This window comes from Copadichromis virginalis, linkage group LG17 (genome assembly GCF_057382275.1).
Source record: "Copadichromis virginalis isolate Kocher_CV1m ecotype Utaka linkage group LG17, C_Virginalis_male_GT1.1, whole genome shotgun sequence".
NCBI classification, from domain to species: Eukaryota; Metazoa; Chordata; class Actinopteri; order Cichliformes; family Cichlidae; genus Copadichromis; species Copadichromis virginalis.
In genome coordinates, this window is record NC_140634.1 from 28,078,883 (window position 1) to 28,097,760 (window position 18,878).

General features: G+C 41.7%; 1 long non-coding RNA gene across 1 annotated transcript in view; it reads left to right on the forward strand.

The window, feature by feature from the left end:
* Nucleotides 1-1,169: 1,169 nt before the first annotated feature.
* Nucleotides 1,170-18,878, forward strand: part of LOC146689624 (uncharacterized) — a 60,928-nt gene continuing 43,219 nt past the window's right edge. Inside the window, exon 1 of the long non-coding RNA XR_014916028.1 lies at nucleotides 1,170-1,306. This is a non-coding gene — a long non-coding RNA (uncharacterized LOC146689624). The remainder of the gene's footprint in view (nucleotides 1,307-18,878) is intronic.

The window sequence follows — 18,878 nt, forward strand, 5'->3', positions numbered from 1 at the left end:
TTGCAGAAGAAGGGTCATATGATGCGAGATGAGTCGTTTCCTTTCTATGTGAGTGTACACAGAGTCTGAAGCAGAAAGCCCAACTAACAGAGGAAGTTGATAACCACTATCAACAATACTCATTATCTGCATCTGAGGGGCTTGTTGGCTAATGCAAAGAAAGCCTGGTTGTGTTAAACTTCCATCGCAGTATACCTGTAAGGTCAGTCGGGCTTGTTTGAACTTTCTTTGCATTATCTCTTGATGTACGTACACAGCATAGGTCTACATATCCACACACTACAAACATTAGTGATAAAGAAATTATACATTTAACTTGTTTTATTGATGAATTTACATTTCTTATAAATCATGCTTGGTCTTTATCATTTGTTCTTCCCTTTGAGCCAGGGTCGTGATGAAAGTGAAAAAGATAATAACAACAAGAGAATAACAAAAAAAAAAAAAAAAAAAAAAAAAAAAAAGAAAGTGAAAAAGATTCAGGGCTTGAGCCAATATCACCTGGTACTTGTCAAAGACAACTGAGTGTTACTAAAAGAGTTTACCTTTTTTGTAGATTTCTTACATCTGTTGTATATTGTGCATAGAGAATAATATACATGTTCTGTAGTCCAGGGGTTGTTAAAGCCACCATTGAAGGAAGCTTCCATTTTTGGATTAAGATAAATAGATTTGTGCACATAAAACACTCTGTACTGATCGCCTAGTATTTCTTCCAACCTAAAGAAAACATATTTCCTCAAATGTCAGACTGTCCTTTAACCATTCCTCTCACCTCATACTGAAATCTGTGTTAAACACAGAGAATAATCCAGGATTACATAATAGCAGCTCCATGGCAGATGTTGTGACCCAATTCTCTATTCACTTGAGTGCAAGGTTATGATGGGTGCTGTGAAGGTTAGCTGGTCTGGTGGAAGTGAAATACATACTATATATTAGGGGTGCAACGATATTCGTATCGATATTGAACCGTTCGATACAGTGTTTTCGGTTCGGTACGCATATGTATCGAACAATACAAAATTTTTAATTTATTTTATCAACTTTCCTTCTGACGATGCTGTCTGTGTTGAGCGCTCAGTGAATCTGCGTTCGACTACTCCGCCTAGGCTCGACAGTGCAGCCTAGGCGGAGTAGTCGAACGCAGATTGCTCAACACAGACAGCATCGTCAGAAGGAAGAGCGCAGGGCAAGCTAGCGAGACAGAAGTTAAGCTCTCCTTGCAACATGGACCTCCCCCACCCTCATTCAGATCTGGCGTTTGGAATTATTTTGGTTTTCATGTGACGGTATGACCCTCAAGGTAAGCGAGTCATGGACTAAAGTAAAACAGTATGTTGGATGTGCCATGCAATGCTCAATTACATGGGTGGGAGCTAGTGTGTTAGCGCAGTTAGCTCGTTAACGTGTTGGCCGTCTAGCCCCATGCACGGGGCGATCGGCGGTAGCTCGTTAACGGAGATTTGCCGTGTTGTGGCGTTAAGGTCATTTCAACGAGATTAACCTGAAAGCACTAGTGGGAACACAACGAATATGACTGCACATTTACGCCGACATCATCCTAGTGCAAAGACAAGTGGAAGCAGAAAAAAAACAAGCAAGCATGCTACTAACTTTAGCCGAGTCATTTAGACAGCTGTTTAATATGCTGCTGAGAATATAGCCCAGAAGAAGCGGATAGTATAGCTTTTATTTTGGAAAGAGACATTTCTCTGTAATAAACTCTCTTTTCCAAAGATGAGTGATTCCTCAATCAGATACAGGGCTCGCAATATCGCTAGCCCGACGTCCCGGGGATAGCGATTTTTTTAGTCGGGCTACCAAAATCTATCTCTGCCCTGCCCGTCGGGCTATTGTAGGAAGGAAAAATATATGTCAATGCTTTTGCATTCTTTCAGAAATGTAGCTGGGTAATTATGTCATTGGCATCAGTGAGCCACTGTCAATATGTGAAATATTGAAATCGCGTTTGAATTTGCGCTTGTTTTTTTGCTTTCACTTTGCAATCGCGCGAACTGTGTATAGAGAGTGACAGCACTGATCTGTGAGTGATGATAATTTGTGCACCAATTCCTCTGACATCGTCTTATTAATTGGTAGCTTACTATGCAAACATGACAAGTGAAATCTCCGGCAGCAAGCTTAAACATCTGAGAGGTTGATCGCGCAGAGAATCGCTGAGCTTATGTGAGTGCGTGTGTAAAAGCAGCAGGATATATATTTGACTACGATGACCTTCACAGACAGATATATATTTTAGTTCTGCTGAGCCAAATAAGACAGGTCAGGGTGAAGAAGTGACAGCCAAAGAAAAGCTTACCACAAAACGGAGAAGTTATGACAAATCAGACTATAAGGCAAAAAGAAAGTGCAGCTTTATGGTTTCATGGACAAAAGAATTTCTGTGGCTGCAATATGACGAGCTAAATAACCAGGGCTGCACATAAGTGGTCCGCAGGTGCGCATTCGCTGTCAAAATAAAAAACACGCACAAGGGTTAGGGTTAAATTTAAAAACTGTACTTTTGAGTTAAAATATATATTTATAATTTTAATAAATGACAAATTAAAAAGGCATGAACATTTTTTTTGTATCGAAAAAATATCGAACCGTGACACCAAAGTATCGAACCGAACCGAACCGTGAATTTTGTGTATCGTTGCACCCCTACTATATATGTGTGTGTATGTATATATATATATATATATATATATATATATATATATATATATATATATATATATATTATATAGCCCAATATTAAATGTAGTATAATGGATATTAAGTAACTGGTGCATAATCCACTCAGACCAAACCTAGACTGAATCTTTGAAAAAAAAAAAGTTGTTTGTAACACTATAAATAGACGCTGAATTGTTTGACAGTGAATTAACTGCTTGCTAATTATTTGGTTACTCTTGGAAACCTCCAGCTATCCTCCATGCCTGGCAGCATCATGATTAGCAGAATGCTGACAAAAGAAAACCTTCCTTATCCACAGTGAACATTATGATGCTGTGATTAACAAAAGCTGTGAAAGACTGACACGGAAAAAAAGTGAGTATAGACTTAGCTTATGCAGGCCGCAAGGTTAAGGTCAGTCTCAATCACAATCTCATTTGCAAGTATCCTATAGGTGTGCTATTGAAACTGCTTTAGCTTGCCCACAACTGCTGCTAGTCTGCAAGCACCTTTGCAACCTATCTCAACCCCGCCTTGACCTTTTCATGCTGTTTCTGACTTAATGTTGTGTCTTTTATAATTGATGCCTGCTCTGCTCTGTTATGTCCTAGGTTTTGCTGCTGCTCTCCACGCCTCTGGCTTTCCATGTATGTACACTGAAAGGCAGAGACGTGTGCTCTCCCTACCAAATGCTTTCCATATATGTGCGCAAAAGGGCATTGAAGTCCCAGAGAAGAGCAATGCCACCAGATATGAATTACTGTCGATTTCTTTAGACTATAGTGTTTCTGACTGAAATCATTTTTATTTCTGAAAAAGAAAAACAAACTTTTAGCAATACTACAACTTTGACTAAATTATGGACATTAACAAAATCGACTATAACAATGTAATGTTTGCCCCCTTTATGAATGATCTCTTACTGTTGCAACCAGTATCAGTCGGCTTTAAAATAACTGTTAATAATATTTAATGCCCAAGATGACTCCTGATAATGTCCAGGGTCCAGGCCAGGGTAGTAGGCACTGTGCACAAGATCCAGTGTGAACTGTTCCACACTGAATATATATGCCCTTGACAAGATAAAGAGAGGTGAAGGGCTTAAAGTTGGTCACATTGCATTAGCATCGAGCATGCCTGAGTGGCTGACAGGGCAATCTGACTGGAACCTAATGGTGGTAACGGCAGTATACAGGAGGAGAGGGACAGAGGGTCTACCATGCTTTGGGCATTACATGGGACAGTCACATGGGGTCACTCAGCAAAACCAAGCAGCCACCCATCAATAATTAAATCAGTCACAGTCAATATATTTCGGCATGAGCGCCTGAGCACTTTGATCAAAACAGAAAACAACAAAACTGACAATGCAAAGGAGAAATTAAGCCATTTGTTTGACAAGGAACAAACTGCTACATGGGTGCAGCGTCTGTATGCCTTGTTTATGAAGTAGACATTCATGTGTATGCACAAGTAGGAAACTGTGCTATCTGCTTTTTTCAATTCAAAGGGAGAGTGTGTCAACGAGTACTCCATTGCTCTTTATGGAGAGCATGGCTTTTCACCAGAGCTGTGGCCCCTCTGTCAAATTAGATTAAGGGCTGCTTACTCATTATTGACAGGAGCCGCTTGCAGTAATGACCCAAAGTGAGAGAGTCGTTTCCTTTGATGTAAGAACACAGCCTACACTGGACATTTCTCGCAGCATATCTCTTTGGGGGGGAGCCCTTTGATGGCCATTACATTTTTGTGAATTATTCCACATTGCAATGCTAGTTCTGCGTCTGGTCCGACTTTGATCTAAAAAGCGCCTGTGTGATGTGCTTTTTTTTCTTCCCACTCCCCTTCTTTGGCCCACCCTAAAGTCAGTTGACAGGGAGGTTAGATTTCATAAAGGCCCTTAGGAGTGTGTGTCTGCATTTCATTTGTTTGAGTTGGGAAGATGACAGAAGTCACATTTAATTACAGGGTTCCTATGTCAGCTCAGAAGATAAGGGGGTATGCTGTGAATGCATGATGCATACAAAATGATCATAGTCTGTTCTCTTCCATATTTCGGAGGAAAATATATCTGCCCATTAGACTGTTGTGCAAGGCAAAGCATTTGAATTTCTGCTAGAGAATGTATTTATCACAGTGAAATTTTGTTTGTGGATGTGTATGCATACATGCATTATGGGCCTTCGTGTGTATGTTTGCATTATGTGCTTGCACACCTGCTTCAGTCTGTGTTGTGCATTTGGCCCACTGCAATGCCCCAGAGCTGTGCAGCTGCCCTGTGCAAACAGCAGGTTTCCCAGTGAGATGCTAAAGAGGAAGCTTGACATTGTGTGCGGTTCTTTGTGATTAACACTAGCCAGACTGCCAGAGAAAGAGAAAGCTGTCTGCCTCTGATTAGACAGTGAGAGTTCACTTTTAAAACATACCAGTACACCTTACCATTCGAAGCCAATGTAGACAAGTCTGTGGTATTGTTAAATGCTTGTTCACATCAGGTATAAGGGGAAAAGTGTGCGGGGAGATCTCAATTGGACCTGGCAGTTTGGTAGAAGAAGTAGTTGCTAATCAAAGTCTAGCATTCAGAGCTGACAGTATGCTTTACTACCAGTGACAGAGACTGAGCTGTTGTATATAGCCTCGGTACCATCTGAGGTTTGAGATGCCCTCACTGCAAGATTTTGGCCTTGGCAAAATGTTACCCTGACTTCAGCTCTGAATCATATGTCACTGCATCATCTCACACCATTACATTGAGCTTTACAAGGCAGGTGTGATTAAAAAAAAAAAAGCCAATATTTATTCTTATCCTGTAAAATTTTGTGATTTTCCCCCGTAAGGTGCACTGATAATTGCACAATAAAATTTTTGGACTGCAAGATTTTTGATAGAGCACTATTTATATCTTCATGTATGAATACTATGGCACAATGTTTACAAAATTACGCGATCATCTACCGACTGCTGCAGGGCCTGTGTTGTTGTTGCAGTCACCTACTTACATCACATTATCATATTGGTTTCAGCTAGTTATGGTTGTTTTCCTAAAAATGTAGTAGCAAATGAGAATTTAAACAAGGCAATGTGAAGTCTAGAAAGTCTATCCTTTTTTCTGAAGACTAGGAACATCACTGTTCAAACATGATTGCTGACAGTATTATGCTGGTCCCAGCATGCAAAGGAGGAAACAGCTTCTATTGAAACTTTTGTTAAAACGGGGATGGGGTGAGTCAATTTTAGCTATAGAACAAACAACCTCAGTCTGTTTTTTGCCGCTGGCCTCTATAGCTATATCCGGCTCAAGGTACTCAGTTCAAAGCAATCTGGCAGGTGGAGTTCGAAAACAGCACAATGTTGTCAAACAGAAATCAGATTTGCTCCACTCTCCATTAGCCTTAGCCCCTTCACTCTCCCCCCCGGAGATCACATTAAATGACATCTGCTATCATCAGGATAACCTGTGTCAGGTACGTGACAAGACTGCAGATCCCGGGTTGATGAGAGAGATGATGGAGGAAAGAGAGAGGAGATAAAGGAGTTACTGCAAGCTTAGGAGTTCTCACGCTTACATTAGAGCTTGTTAGATCTGTCCCAGGATATAATTAACATATAAATCGAAGCTGGTTCATAAACCAAGCATGGTACAGTTGAGAACAGGTTGATGCCTCTGGGAGGAAAGAAAAGAACCATGTATTCAAGGTGTATACTTTCAGGTACACCTCGTTTTATCATTCTAATAAGGTACTGTAGGACATGGGCAATGTGATCAGAAATCACCCATGTTTCACAGGAGCATCTGTAGGAAAGACGTTTCAACTTCCAGGCTTAGTCCGATAAGAAGGTCCGCTGATTGAATGCAGACTGAACAGTTGTCAAAAGTAGCCATGCATGACCTGGCACAGGAGCATCAGCCACAACCAAATATCTCACCTTATCTTCTGACAGTAGTGTTTGGAGAGCTCACACCCTTCTATCCGTCTCTATTTCTCTCTCTTTCATTGCATTCAGCTCTCTCATTTCCTCTTGGCAGTGCTAAAGGGCCACTTCTGTTCACTTGGTAATGAGAAGATGTGTCTTTTTGTCACACTCTTCTTCAGCTTCCACTTGGTTTTAAGCATCTCTCTTTTGTTGCCTTTTTGAACATCTGTTTGTATCTCTTTCAGTCTCTAAAAGGATTGTTTATCTGCCATCACCTCTTTAACAGCAAAAGATATCCAGCCGAGCAGATTTTATCTCTGAAATACTTTTAACCCTTTAAGACCTACCATAGAACCAAGTTTGCCAGAGCTTATATTATATTTTTACATGCTGTGGAGCCATTTTTGGGAGCATTTCAAGTTGCTATACATCAATACAACCATTATAGCCCAAACTTTAATAATATGTCTGCATTAGGTGCATAGTAATTACATAAATTGCAAAAAAGTGCAATAAACTACAAAAAAATTGAAAATCGTTTTTGTTTTTTTAACATATATTTCTAGTTAGAGAAATTTAAGAGGCTTATCCCTCAAAACTGTAAATACAAAAAAGTTACACAAACTAGTTTCCCACCACAGGAAATTTATTTTGAGTGTCTTCATAGTTTTATTTTTGAAATACACCAATTTTTATATACTACAGGAAAAACGAAAATAAATATTATAGTGCAAATTTGCAAAATAACAGCATATGCATCAAAATAAACTATTTCCAGCAGTGCAATATGAGTCTTAAGCATCCCAGAAACGACACAGAAAGTCATAAAGTCAAACATAACTTTTTAAAACACATAACAAGTAAAACACAAGCTCATAAGGCCCCGATCGTAAAAAACTACATTTCCGCAAAATTACGTCACTTCCGGTTTCGGGCAGGTCATGCGGTCATGTGATAGTTCGCGCTGATGGACGTAGGAAGTGTTACAAACAGCTGATGGATCGGCGAAGCGTGTTTCTGGAATATCATGTTTTTGTTGCTGCAAGTGATTTTTATGCAGTTTTTGCAAAGCTATATGTGGAAGGAAACTGTGACCTAGGACAAGCTGATGGCATAAGATGTAAGTACAACTCCTCCAGTTTCATATGCAAAAAAAATTATTGCGCTAGCTTACTTGGTTGCTGAGCTACCGGGATTTAAAAATAGTTACGCAAAACAGAGCGTGCCCGCTCCGATCGGCTGTAAAGGGTTAAAGGACTGAGCGTACGTATCTTTGAAATGTGTACGCAATGTGTTTCATCCAAGCGTCTTGTCTCTTGATGCCGTCTTTGAGTATTCAGTCTTTCATCCAATTCCTAATTGTACTTATCCTGCTGTATACAGTACTGTGCACACTTTGTGGCTTTTCACCGGATAAAACACTGACTCCAGGCTTCTGTCCAATACGCTTCCATTGAGTACTAATCATCTGGCAGAATGTGAATTCTGCTTTTCTGGAGGAAATCATTAAAAAGACTCACAGAAAAAAAGCTGCCTCCAAATAGCCGGGGCCCAGACATTGTTGGACTGAGGCGTCTGCACAGGCGCCTGATTAAAAAAGAAGCTTGGGTATTAATTGGCCAGCTGATGTTAGGTTGTCAGCAATAGCTGATGGCTCATTATGCTGCTGGAGCAGAATAGGAGGAGGATGAGAGATGAGCGCACCCCCTTATACATTCTATTTTGGCCATCCTTTAACCGAGCACACCCTGTAATTTCAGCATCAACACATCACTCAAAGGGTCTAGTGTATTAGATAAATAAAATCTGTCATTCCCATGGATACAAGCTTGGTGGGAACTGCACTAGAGAGATGGGTATGATTGTGCCTGTGTTTGTTTGTGAAGCAGGGAATCATGGGGACAGTTTGCTTAGCTAATGGGGTTGGCGGGCAGCACAGTGCTCTCTCAGGCGAACAGCTAATTACCAGGAGCAGATGAGAACATGGTGAGTGTGTGTCCGGGATCCAAAGACGCACTGCTCAACCAACCAGGATGGTGCAGTCTCCCTTCTGCCCAATCAGAGGCCCTGAGTTGATACCTCGCTTCCTTATTTAGTGTCCATCCAGCCAATCGCTGGCATCTTCACCTTTAAGGGACTCACCCACCTCTCGAGTGAAGCTTCCATTTGCCATGGCAACAACATGTGTCAAAAGGCTACTAAGCCCAGAAGGGATCTCACATAAACAGAATCCATTAAGTTCAGGGTCATTTAACGTTCACATTCCCTAATGCCACTGCAGATGAACAATTGGAATGTGACGACTGTCCTTGAGATGAAATTGAGATTTTTGTTCGTTGGAGAACAAAGGATGAATCTCTTTGGCAGCACATGGCCATGATGTGAATACCTTTCTATTACATTTGAGATAAACCAGACCTTGTAGCCACAGGCCAGCCCATTCTCATTCCCGTGTCGTCAAACACTGCAGTTTTGTCAAGTTTTACAGGTCTACACAAGGTGTCCTGTGGTAGAGGACCCCTTGGCATTACATAAAAATGCACTGGGTTAGTTTGCAAGATAGATTTAGTGTAGCAGCATATTTTCACCTAAACCACCATCGTGTTCTTAGTGTATTATATTTACATTTTTTTCACTGATCTCTTTTTGCAAATTTTATTTCACTTTTTTTTTCTAATTAATTCTGCTGGTTCCTTTTTTGTGTTATCAGATCTTGCACTATTCTAAGCTTTTCTTTATAGGTTATGAAACAATAATCCCACAGCTTTTTATCTAAATTTTACACCTAAACAAATGTTTCTTGTTCCCAAAAAAAGATACGCACAATTCTTTAATGGTTGAAAAACCTGTGACTTACTCCACCAACATCTCTGCAATCTACAAATGTAGACCATGTTGCTATTGTCCTTTGGCATCTAATGTTAGCACGGCCTTAACCTGCCATGTTCGGGTCAAATCTGACTGATTTACAAATTTAAAAACTCATAAATATTGTGTTTTACATCCGATTGCCTCGAGGCCTTATGACATTCTCCACATTATTCATTTGAACATATAAAAGTGATGAGCACCTCTTTTGATGAATTTTGAGTGTTTTGATCAACTTTGTTATATCTGTGTTCCGGTTTGCAGTTTCCAGTTGATTTGTGCCTTCTATCAAAATTAAATTGCCAAATAAAATGAAGAAAAGACTTCCTACTTAATAGGAGAAACCTCTAAAATCATGTCTTTACAAAGTGCAACAGGATTTCACTTACCTCCAACTGTCAGTCATCAAATTACTGCTTCGGGCCAGGTAACATTTGTAAATTAGATTTTTTTTTTTTAAGTCTGCTGCACCTTTGAGATGATGTCGTGACACTTTTTATCATTTTTCAGTATTATTCTGACACAAGAGCAAAAAGGTGGAAGATATCTCATATTTCTAGGGTAACCATAGCAATGAATGCTGTGTCTACGAAGGAGTTTCTGCAGACCAACGCCTACTGCAGAGACTGGATGATGCTGTTGCTGTATTATGCAAGTGCAATAAATTTTATTGTTGCAAATGTATAGATATTTGTGAAAGACAAAGCGCTAGAGGGGTATTGTTCATAAATCTACACCGTGTGCATGGTGGACGTACTGATGAGAGTTGCATTATTCTTTTCTCTTTTGAATCACAAAAGTCCTGTGACCATGACCACGTGCACAGTTATGGTATGGGTGAGGACTGCACGCAAGACCTGTGCCGTAACGGCTCATTTATCATTCATCTGTGGTTGGCCCAAGCCACCCAGGGGAATGAGATTTCCTTGGCCTCATGGCAAGCTATTTATGTGGATGCATAAGGTACAGACAGCCTTGCAGATATATAATACCATTTTTATCCCCTTGCAGATATATACACAACTCATCAATAAATCTTTTACACTGGAATTCACCTTTATATTGAGCTGGAATCCCCCAGTTTTAGTGTATTTTTAGGCCCACACACATAAAACTTGTAATGTGAAACAAAAATTTCTCCATTTTTGTCCATTTTAAAGATCACAGATGATGGAGGTGCTGTTATAGCTTATCATCATATTGAGGCTTTTACTGCTAAAAATAAGTTTGATGTGCTATCTTGCACTGAAAAAAAATTGAATATTTCCAGTATGATATCATATCATTCACCCATCCTGTAAATAGCACACTGCTCTTGCCTGGGATAAAATTCCATCATCACATTCTTGCCCGTGTCTAGCTCTGCTCTTTTCTGTATCCCTCTCATCTTTCCTACCATGTCAGTAAAGAGAGCATATTTGAGAAGGTTAGACTATCCGCTGTCCTTTGAAAATAACTTTAAGAATGTCATTGTTCGTAGTGGGTACTTTCACTGCCACACTTGATGAAAAACTCTTGTGAATACGTCCTAGTTTTGATAGGATATCAAAAAGGGGCGGCTTATGCTTGCACCTTGAAGGTGACAGATACTTGAAAAATATAAAACACGAGACAGCCTCACACCTCGGTATTCACCACTCATCCAACGTGTGAAACCTGCTGTGAGGACAATTAAAGTGTGGCCAGAGGGGACAGACGCAGTGCTCCAGGACAGATTTAAAAACACAGACTGGAATATGTTCACCCACACAGACCTGGACCAGTACGCCTCATCTGTACTGGATTACATCTCCAAAACCACAGACAGTGTCACCACCCAGAAACGGATCACCATGTACCCCAACCAGAAGCCTTGGATGAACCGGGATGTTCGTCTCCTCCTGAAGGCCCGCAACACTGCCTTTAGGTCAGGAGATGCACACGCCTACAGTACAGCCAGGGCTAATCTAAAGAAGGGCATCAAAAAAGCCAAACACCATTACAAAAAGAAGGTAGAAGAACACTTCTCCAACTCCAACCCCCGACGCATGTGGCAAGGACTCCAGACCATCACAGACTACAGGACCACCAAACCCTCCCCCGCATCCTCTGATGTCTCCTTCCTCAACGAGCTCAACAACTTTTATGCTCGTTTTGAGCGAGGGAACCCCACAACCACAACCAAAGCAGACATGACGCCAGACCACCAACCTATGACTCTCTCCCCCACCGATGTAGGAGCGGTGCTGAGCAGGATCAATGTCCACAAGGCTGCAGGCCCTGATGGCATCCCCGGGCGTGTTCTCAGAGCGTGTTCTGGGGAGCTTGCAGGAGTGCTCACAGACATATTCAATCTGTCCTTGGCCCACGCTGTGGTACCGGCCTGCTTCAAATCCACCTCCATCGTCCCGATACCCAAAAACTCCAACCCATCTTGCCTCAATGATTACCGCCCAGTAGCACTCACCCCCATCATCACTAAGTGCTTAGAGCGACTGGTCCTAGCACACTTCAAATCCTGTCTCCCCCCCACCCTGGACCCCCACCAATTCGCATACCGCCGGAACAGGAGCACAGAGGATGCAGTCTCCATCGCAATGCACTCTGTCCTCTCACACCTGGACAACAACAACACCTACGCCAGAATGCTGTTTATAGACTTCAGTTCAGCATTCAATACAATCCACCCCTCACAACTCATCAGGAAACTGACAGACCTGGGTATCAGTTCCCTCATCTGCAAATGGTTACTGGACTTCCTGACCAACCGCCCCCAACATGTCCGGCTGGATAACCGCTGCTCATCTACCATCACAATGAACACCGGTGTACCACAAGGCTGTGTGATGAGCCCTTTCCTCTACTCCCTCTTCACCCACGACTGCAGACCTGCTGATGGTTCCAACACCATCATTAAGTTTGCAGATGACACCACGGTGATTGGCCTCATCAGTGACAACGATGAGGCCGCCTACAGGGAGGAGGTGGATCGTCTGGCTGAGTGGTGCGACAGAAACAACCTGCTGCTTAACACCGAGAAGACCAAGGAGCTCATCGTGGACTACAGGAGGAATGCTGACCCACATCCACCCATCCACATTAAGGGGACGGCTGTGGAGCGTGTGAGCAGCTTCAAGTTCCTGGGAGTCCACATCTCCGAGGATCTCACCTGGACGACCAACTGCTCCAAGCTGGTCAAGAAGGCTCACCGGCGCCTCTTCTTCTTGAGGACTCTGAGGAAGAACCACCTGTCCTCAGACATCCTGGTGAACTTCTATCGCTGCACCATCGAGAGCATCCTGACCAACTGTATAACAGTCTGGTACGGGAACTGCTCTGCCTCGGACCGGAAGGCGTTGCAGAGGGTCGTGAAAACTGCCCAGCGCATCGCCGGAGCACCACTTCCTGCCATAAAAGACATCTACAGGAAGCGGTGTCTGAAAAGGGCTGGGAAAATCATCAAAGACCCCAGTCACCCATCACATGGACTCTTCACCCTCCTGCCCTCTGGGAGGCGCCACAGGAGCCTCCGGACTAAGACCACCAGGTACCGGAACAGCTTCTTCCCCACAGCTGTCAGACTCCTGAACTCTGCCTCCTGACATCTGACCCACGTTAACTCATGGACTGAACATACACACACCCACAATGGACAACTGTACCCTCAAACACAATAATAACATGGACTGAACCACCACTCACAACCACTAGCACTTTATATAGCCTCTGTAGAAACTATCTACACCCTCACTTATCTTAACTGCACTACTGTATAGCTCTGTGTAAATAATCATTCTGTACATTCGATAATCTTTAATCCTACAACTTGCATAGTTCCCACTTCTGTATAGCTGTATATCCCAGATTCTGTAAAGTTATTTATTTCATTTCATATTCTGTATAGTTTTTCATATTTATATCCTGTTCATATCCTGTACATAGCTTGTACTCACTACAGCCTGTACATACTTATAGTTATAGAATATTCACAACATACTTCATACCGTGTACATTATAACATACCATAATAGACCCATTTCTGTAATATACTCACATATCTATATTATTGCTAATATATATTGTAATATATCTATATCACTAAAGCACTTCTGGATGGATGCAAACTGCATTTCGTTGCCCTGTACCTGTGCATGTGCAATGACAATAAAGTTGAATTCTATTCTATTCTATTCTATTTCAAGCGCAGTAAACAAAGCAGAGCACATGTCAGACATTCCCCAACAGGGTACACTGACACTTAAGGGAAACACAGGGCAGCAGTCACTGTCACACACAAACAAACTGACCCACACTGTCCACACACAGGACACCTACTGTACAACTACATTTATATTTAACCGGCAGAGGTTCTGATGTATATTTCAGCAGTGAGAGGTTCTTGATGGTAACTTTTGCAGCACAGCAGTTAAAGAATGTATCACCCAGCGTGCCATCCAATCACGAGGCCGGATTTTCACTTCCCCTCTGCTCGCACACTATAGGGAACAAATCAGAGCGTCTTCATCCTCCCTGAAGACACACATAGAGAGAGAGATGCACATCTATTATACATGGTATATGTGGTTATGTGGAATGAACCGGCCGCAGCAAATTGGGCACATTTTGCTCTGACGCTAGTCAGTCTCCGAGGGGAGCCAATTACTACGTCTCTCCTTCAGAGCAGAGCCAAAATAACCGAAATTCCCTCATCTTCCCCTGAGCGCAGAGGAAGAGCAGTGAGAAAAATGCCCACTCCCCGGTTTCTCATTCGGTTAGCCCTACAGACACTCGTTGAAATCACACATGCACTGCATTCATTACCTGCTAATGACTCTTCATCCCTCAGAGACCAAGCAGAGAGAGGAAAGTGAGGGAGAAGACAAAAGATGGAAGTGGAGGGGTATGGTAAAAGAAATATAGATGGAAGTAAGATGCTGACGTCCATCATCGCAGACAGCAAGACGTGCCCCAGGAGCAGGTGATTTTCAGACTGGAACACTGAACATTGGAGACATGGAAATATCCGATACGGCTGGTTACTCCATGTTGGCTGGTGGCCTAGGAGCAGCCTGGCATTGAGAGCTGAACTGCCCACGCACCTGTGCTGACCTTCGCTTTGACTGGGCAACACAAAATTTCGAGTGTGAAAAGCTTTATAGACTGCATTTGCCAACAATACACAACACGAAGAAAATCCATTGATCAGTGGTTTCTTTTTCCTTCAGCTGGACCTGCAGCCCTTATTACACATTAAGAGTGAACCATTTTAGCCTCTTTGGAAAATAATGATTCTGTAAAGTGCTTTTTTGGGCTTCAGCAAATGGGACCTTTTACACACTAAAAGACCTAAAGATAAGCCATGCTTTTACATAATGGTGTATTTCACTCTAATGGTGTATATTGTGACCAAACCATTAGCAATACTGTGCCACGAGAGATAATTTAACAGAAGGTTTATAAGACATATAATTATGCCTCATGTCTGCCTTCTTATCCTGCTGAACTATATTCTTTTTCTGGCAGCTGGAATTTAATTCAAAGTGTGTGTCCAGTACTGAGTCTTACTTTCTTAGCCGTGGAGGTTATTCAGACCAATTATTCAGTCTCTCATCTTTGTATTCCAAACAAAGGCATATGCTGAAGTAATATGTTACACCAGCATGCACGCATGGTGTGCATTATGCTATAAAATTATTGCGACTGTGTGCAGTGAACCTGCAGTCACGTCGCCTGCGAAGTGGTTGCTGCCGTCTTCAAAATGACGTTGAAGATACTCGATAAGACAGCGATAAGCAGAGGGGCCAAGTTGGCAGTTACATGCAGTATGTTTGTGATGATTAACTGTGATAAATTGGAAAAAATCTAACTTGTTTGAGTAGGTGACCTGTATGTTTCAAAGCTAACACACAAGCCAGGTTTCAGCTCCAGTCTGCATGTTGTTCCCTCTGCTCTCACTCCCATTTTTCCTGTCAGCGTCACTGTCTTGTCCAGCAATAAAGGCTAAAAACATAACACGAATTCTATCTGTTCATGTGTACATATGTAGAAATTTATAGTAGCTATTTACATTCATTTAGAAATTTAAAAGTTCCTCCATAAATATTGATGCAGCTGGTGCAGGATGGCCCAGACTGATGTTGACAATCAGTCTCTGTTTAGAAATTAGACTTTAGTTATTTTCAAACATTTGTTAATCTGTGTAAAAAGGATTGCGAAGACTGCATCTGTTTGGAGACAAGTTGCCTCCCACCATGTTGTAGTGTTTCAATTGAAAGTGGTTGCACATGGTTGCCAAAATTCAAAAAGAAAAAAAAATCACTGCGATTATCAGGCAACTAACTATTCCTGTTTTCATAGTAGCGAGACTCAACCATTCATGAATCAAGTGCAGGTTAATATATAATCAAGTAGTTGAAAAGTTGAATTTTGGGTGTTTTACTTAGAGCTTTAGTCTTTCTGATTGCAGTGATCTTTGTACCTTAAACAGTGGGTCTGTATGAGTGGTGGAAACATGTGTTTTTATTTTGTGGCATGCAGACTTTTAGATCCCTCTAGTTTTGTGGCAGTTAACAGCCAGCTTGAGGTCATCCTCAGAAAGAAAATAAATCTGGAGGTCCAATAAAGACATTTCTATACTTGCAGGATAACGATGGACTCAGTGCACCTTGTTAGTTTGCAGTACAGATTGCTATCCACAGGTAATTAAGTTTTATATTGTCTGGAGGTTGATTGACCTAAAAACATTAGTCTGCTAAAACTGATGTTGTGTTCCTGTAGGTAGATTGCATCAGCAGCTTATATAGGTGATACACAGATAACCCACGCAGCCTATTGGTTTATTAGGCCAACTCTTTCACTCATTTTTTCCTAGTCTGCTTGCGCTGCCTAACCAAGAAACACTGCTGCTGTTGCTCAACTGGGTCTTATTTGTAAGATTTAAAACTGCTAATCACTCATAAAACTGTTAAAGGAAAATCCACAGGATAAATTGGTATGTTAAATTTTATATTATGCATCATTAGCAACCCAAAACCTAAATATATTTAGTTTTCTATCGTATAGGTTCAAGATTCAAGACATCTATTGTCATTCTGTAACATTAGGTAGCATGAGAAGGACCAAAGTTAAGTAATGAGGTCCCCATGAAACTGAATGAAACAACAAAATAAGTAGAGCTAGCAAGGACAATGCAAGGATATAAATAAAGAAAGCAGTCTATGGTGCTGTGAGTGTTAGACTGCATGAGGGCATTGATAAATATAATATAAGAGTTTATAAGTCTGATAGCTTCCAGGAAGAAGCTGTTTCTCAGCCTGGATGTTCTGGACGCACAGCCTTCTTCCTGAGTGGAAGGGCATAAACAGTGCATGAGCTGAGCTGGAAGAGTCCTTCATGATACTGGCAGCCCTGTTACTGCTTCTGCTGATGTAGATATCTGCAGTTAATGAGAGACTGCTGCTGATTAACTTCTTTGTGGACTTAACGGGCTCCTGCAGTCTTCCTGTGTGCAGCAGAGCAGTTTCCATACACCCGAGTACCCCACAGTGATGTGCATCCCCATGTACCTGAAGCCATGATGACCTCTTCCATTTTCTCCACATTGATGCAGAGGTTTGCTCTGCACCAAGCCTCGCGATCTTCTACCTCTGGCCTGCGCTATATCTTATCATTACTGGAAATCAGTCCCACCACTGCTGTGTCATCTGCACATATGACAGCGTGGGTGCTCGGGATTGTGGCTGAGCAGGCATAATTTAGCAGAGTGTATACCAGTGGGCTCACAACAAATCCCAGTGGAGAGCTAGTAATGAAGATGACAGGGGAGCGAGTGGTACCGTGGGTCCCCAGTAGGGACTCAGTCCTATTGTTATCATTTTGTGTATCAGAAGTAAATCAACAAAGTTTTGCAGTTTAAAGCCAGAAAAGAGATGGTTTTCTTTTGTTTTTACTTCCTGTTAAAATCCACATTAGTGACCTTCTTTAACTGATATTAGCTTTTGAGGATCGGGTTGAACATGAAGGTTACCCAGTCTGCCTATTCATTCTTTCATTCATTCATTCATTATTTATATTACATTAATATATCTGCATGTGGTGGCCATAGTGTCAGATGTCCTTGATGCATCTTCCTTTGTGTCAGAGATAAAACACTGTACGCATGGAATAAAGCACTGTATTCTTACAAGCATGAATGAGTAATTCTGGCTATTATAAAAGAGAGTTTTGAGTAGTCAATGAGACTAGAAAAGCGCAATACAAATACCAGTTCATCTCCTTAAAAAGCTCAGAAACTGGCAAAAACATTGTTGTCGCCATTGTCTTTTTAGCAATAAACTGAAAGGGAGCCAGCTAGTATTCAGTCTTTACAAATTGAAACACAGGCTGCATTGTGAACTAAAAGCCATACCAGCTGTGCTCTTCGACAGGAACAGAGATGAAACGTGCACATTCTAATTACGCTTCACTCCACAAAAAGTATGAGCCACTTGCTCACAATTAGTGTTAAAGTCCAACCCCGCAGAGGGCTGAAGTATTGCCATAGATTTTCTGTATCATCAAATAAGTGCGTTTAGAGAGCAAAATGGTCTTTTTTGGTGGGTTTGACTCACACCCTGCTCCCTACAGCGAGAGATAAGGTGGGTGTTCACTGCGACATGATGAAATGATTGTATCTTTTCTGTAAGAGGTCCGCAGGGTGACTCAGAGAGACATGTGCATGAGCATTTATTCTCTCCATGTCTGACTACCTTTCTTTGAGTTTCCTGCACACACATAACACACACACAACCTCTGTATGTGACAGTGTGAGCATGTGCACATAAGAGGGGAAGTGTATCTTTTAAATCACCCTGAGAACATTGCACATTGTGTGTGTGGTGTAAAACTCTGGACATCTTCACACTGGAGAGTTTGCCTGTGGGCTTCTCTCTGTCCACTGTCATTCACTGAGCTCAAACCCCTGAGGACAGATTCTTTAGCTAGAGGATTCTGTTTAGTAGAAACCTCTGCTTTAATAACTGAGGACTGCTTTCTTTTTATGACATTTCTGTGTCTCCCACATATGACAATCACCTTTCAAGACACATGCATACTTTCACATCTTCACATTATATCAGCGATTTCTCTTTCCTTTCCTTAAAGCAGTATGTCCCCTTTCTAAAGCCATTTTTTGAATATGAAAGCATGGATTCCTGTGACAAAGAAAGTTTTTACAGGGCTCTCTGCACACCTGTGGAAAAACTAAGTAGACCGTCACTGTTTCCATAGGAATTAAGATGGTAAGTACCAGCCAGGTGCTGCGAATCGATCATAGGCAGGTGTGAGCACCTCTATAGAAAGGTGGTTTTGGCAGTTTGCTGGTGTGGAGTATTCAGGTGTGTGTTAGCACACAACGCCTCAGTCTTCCAGGAGTGGACATCAAAGAAAATTCA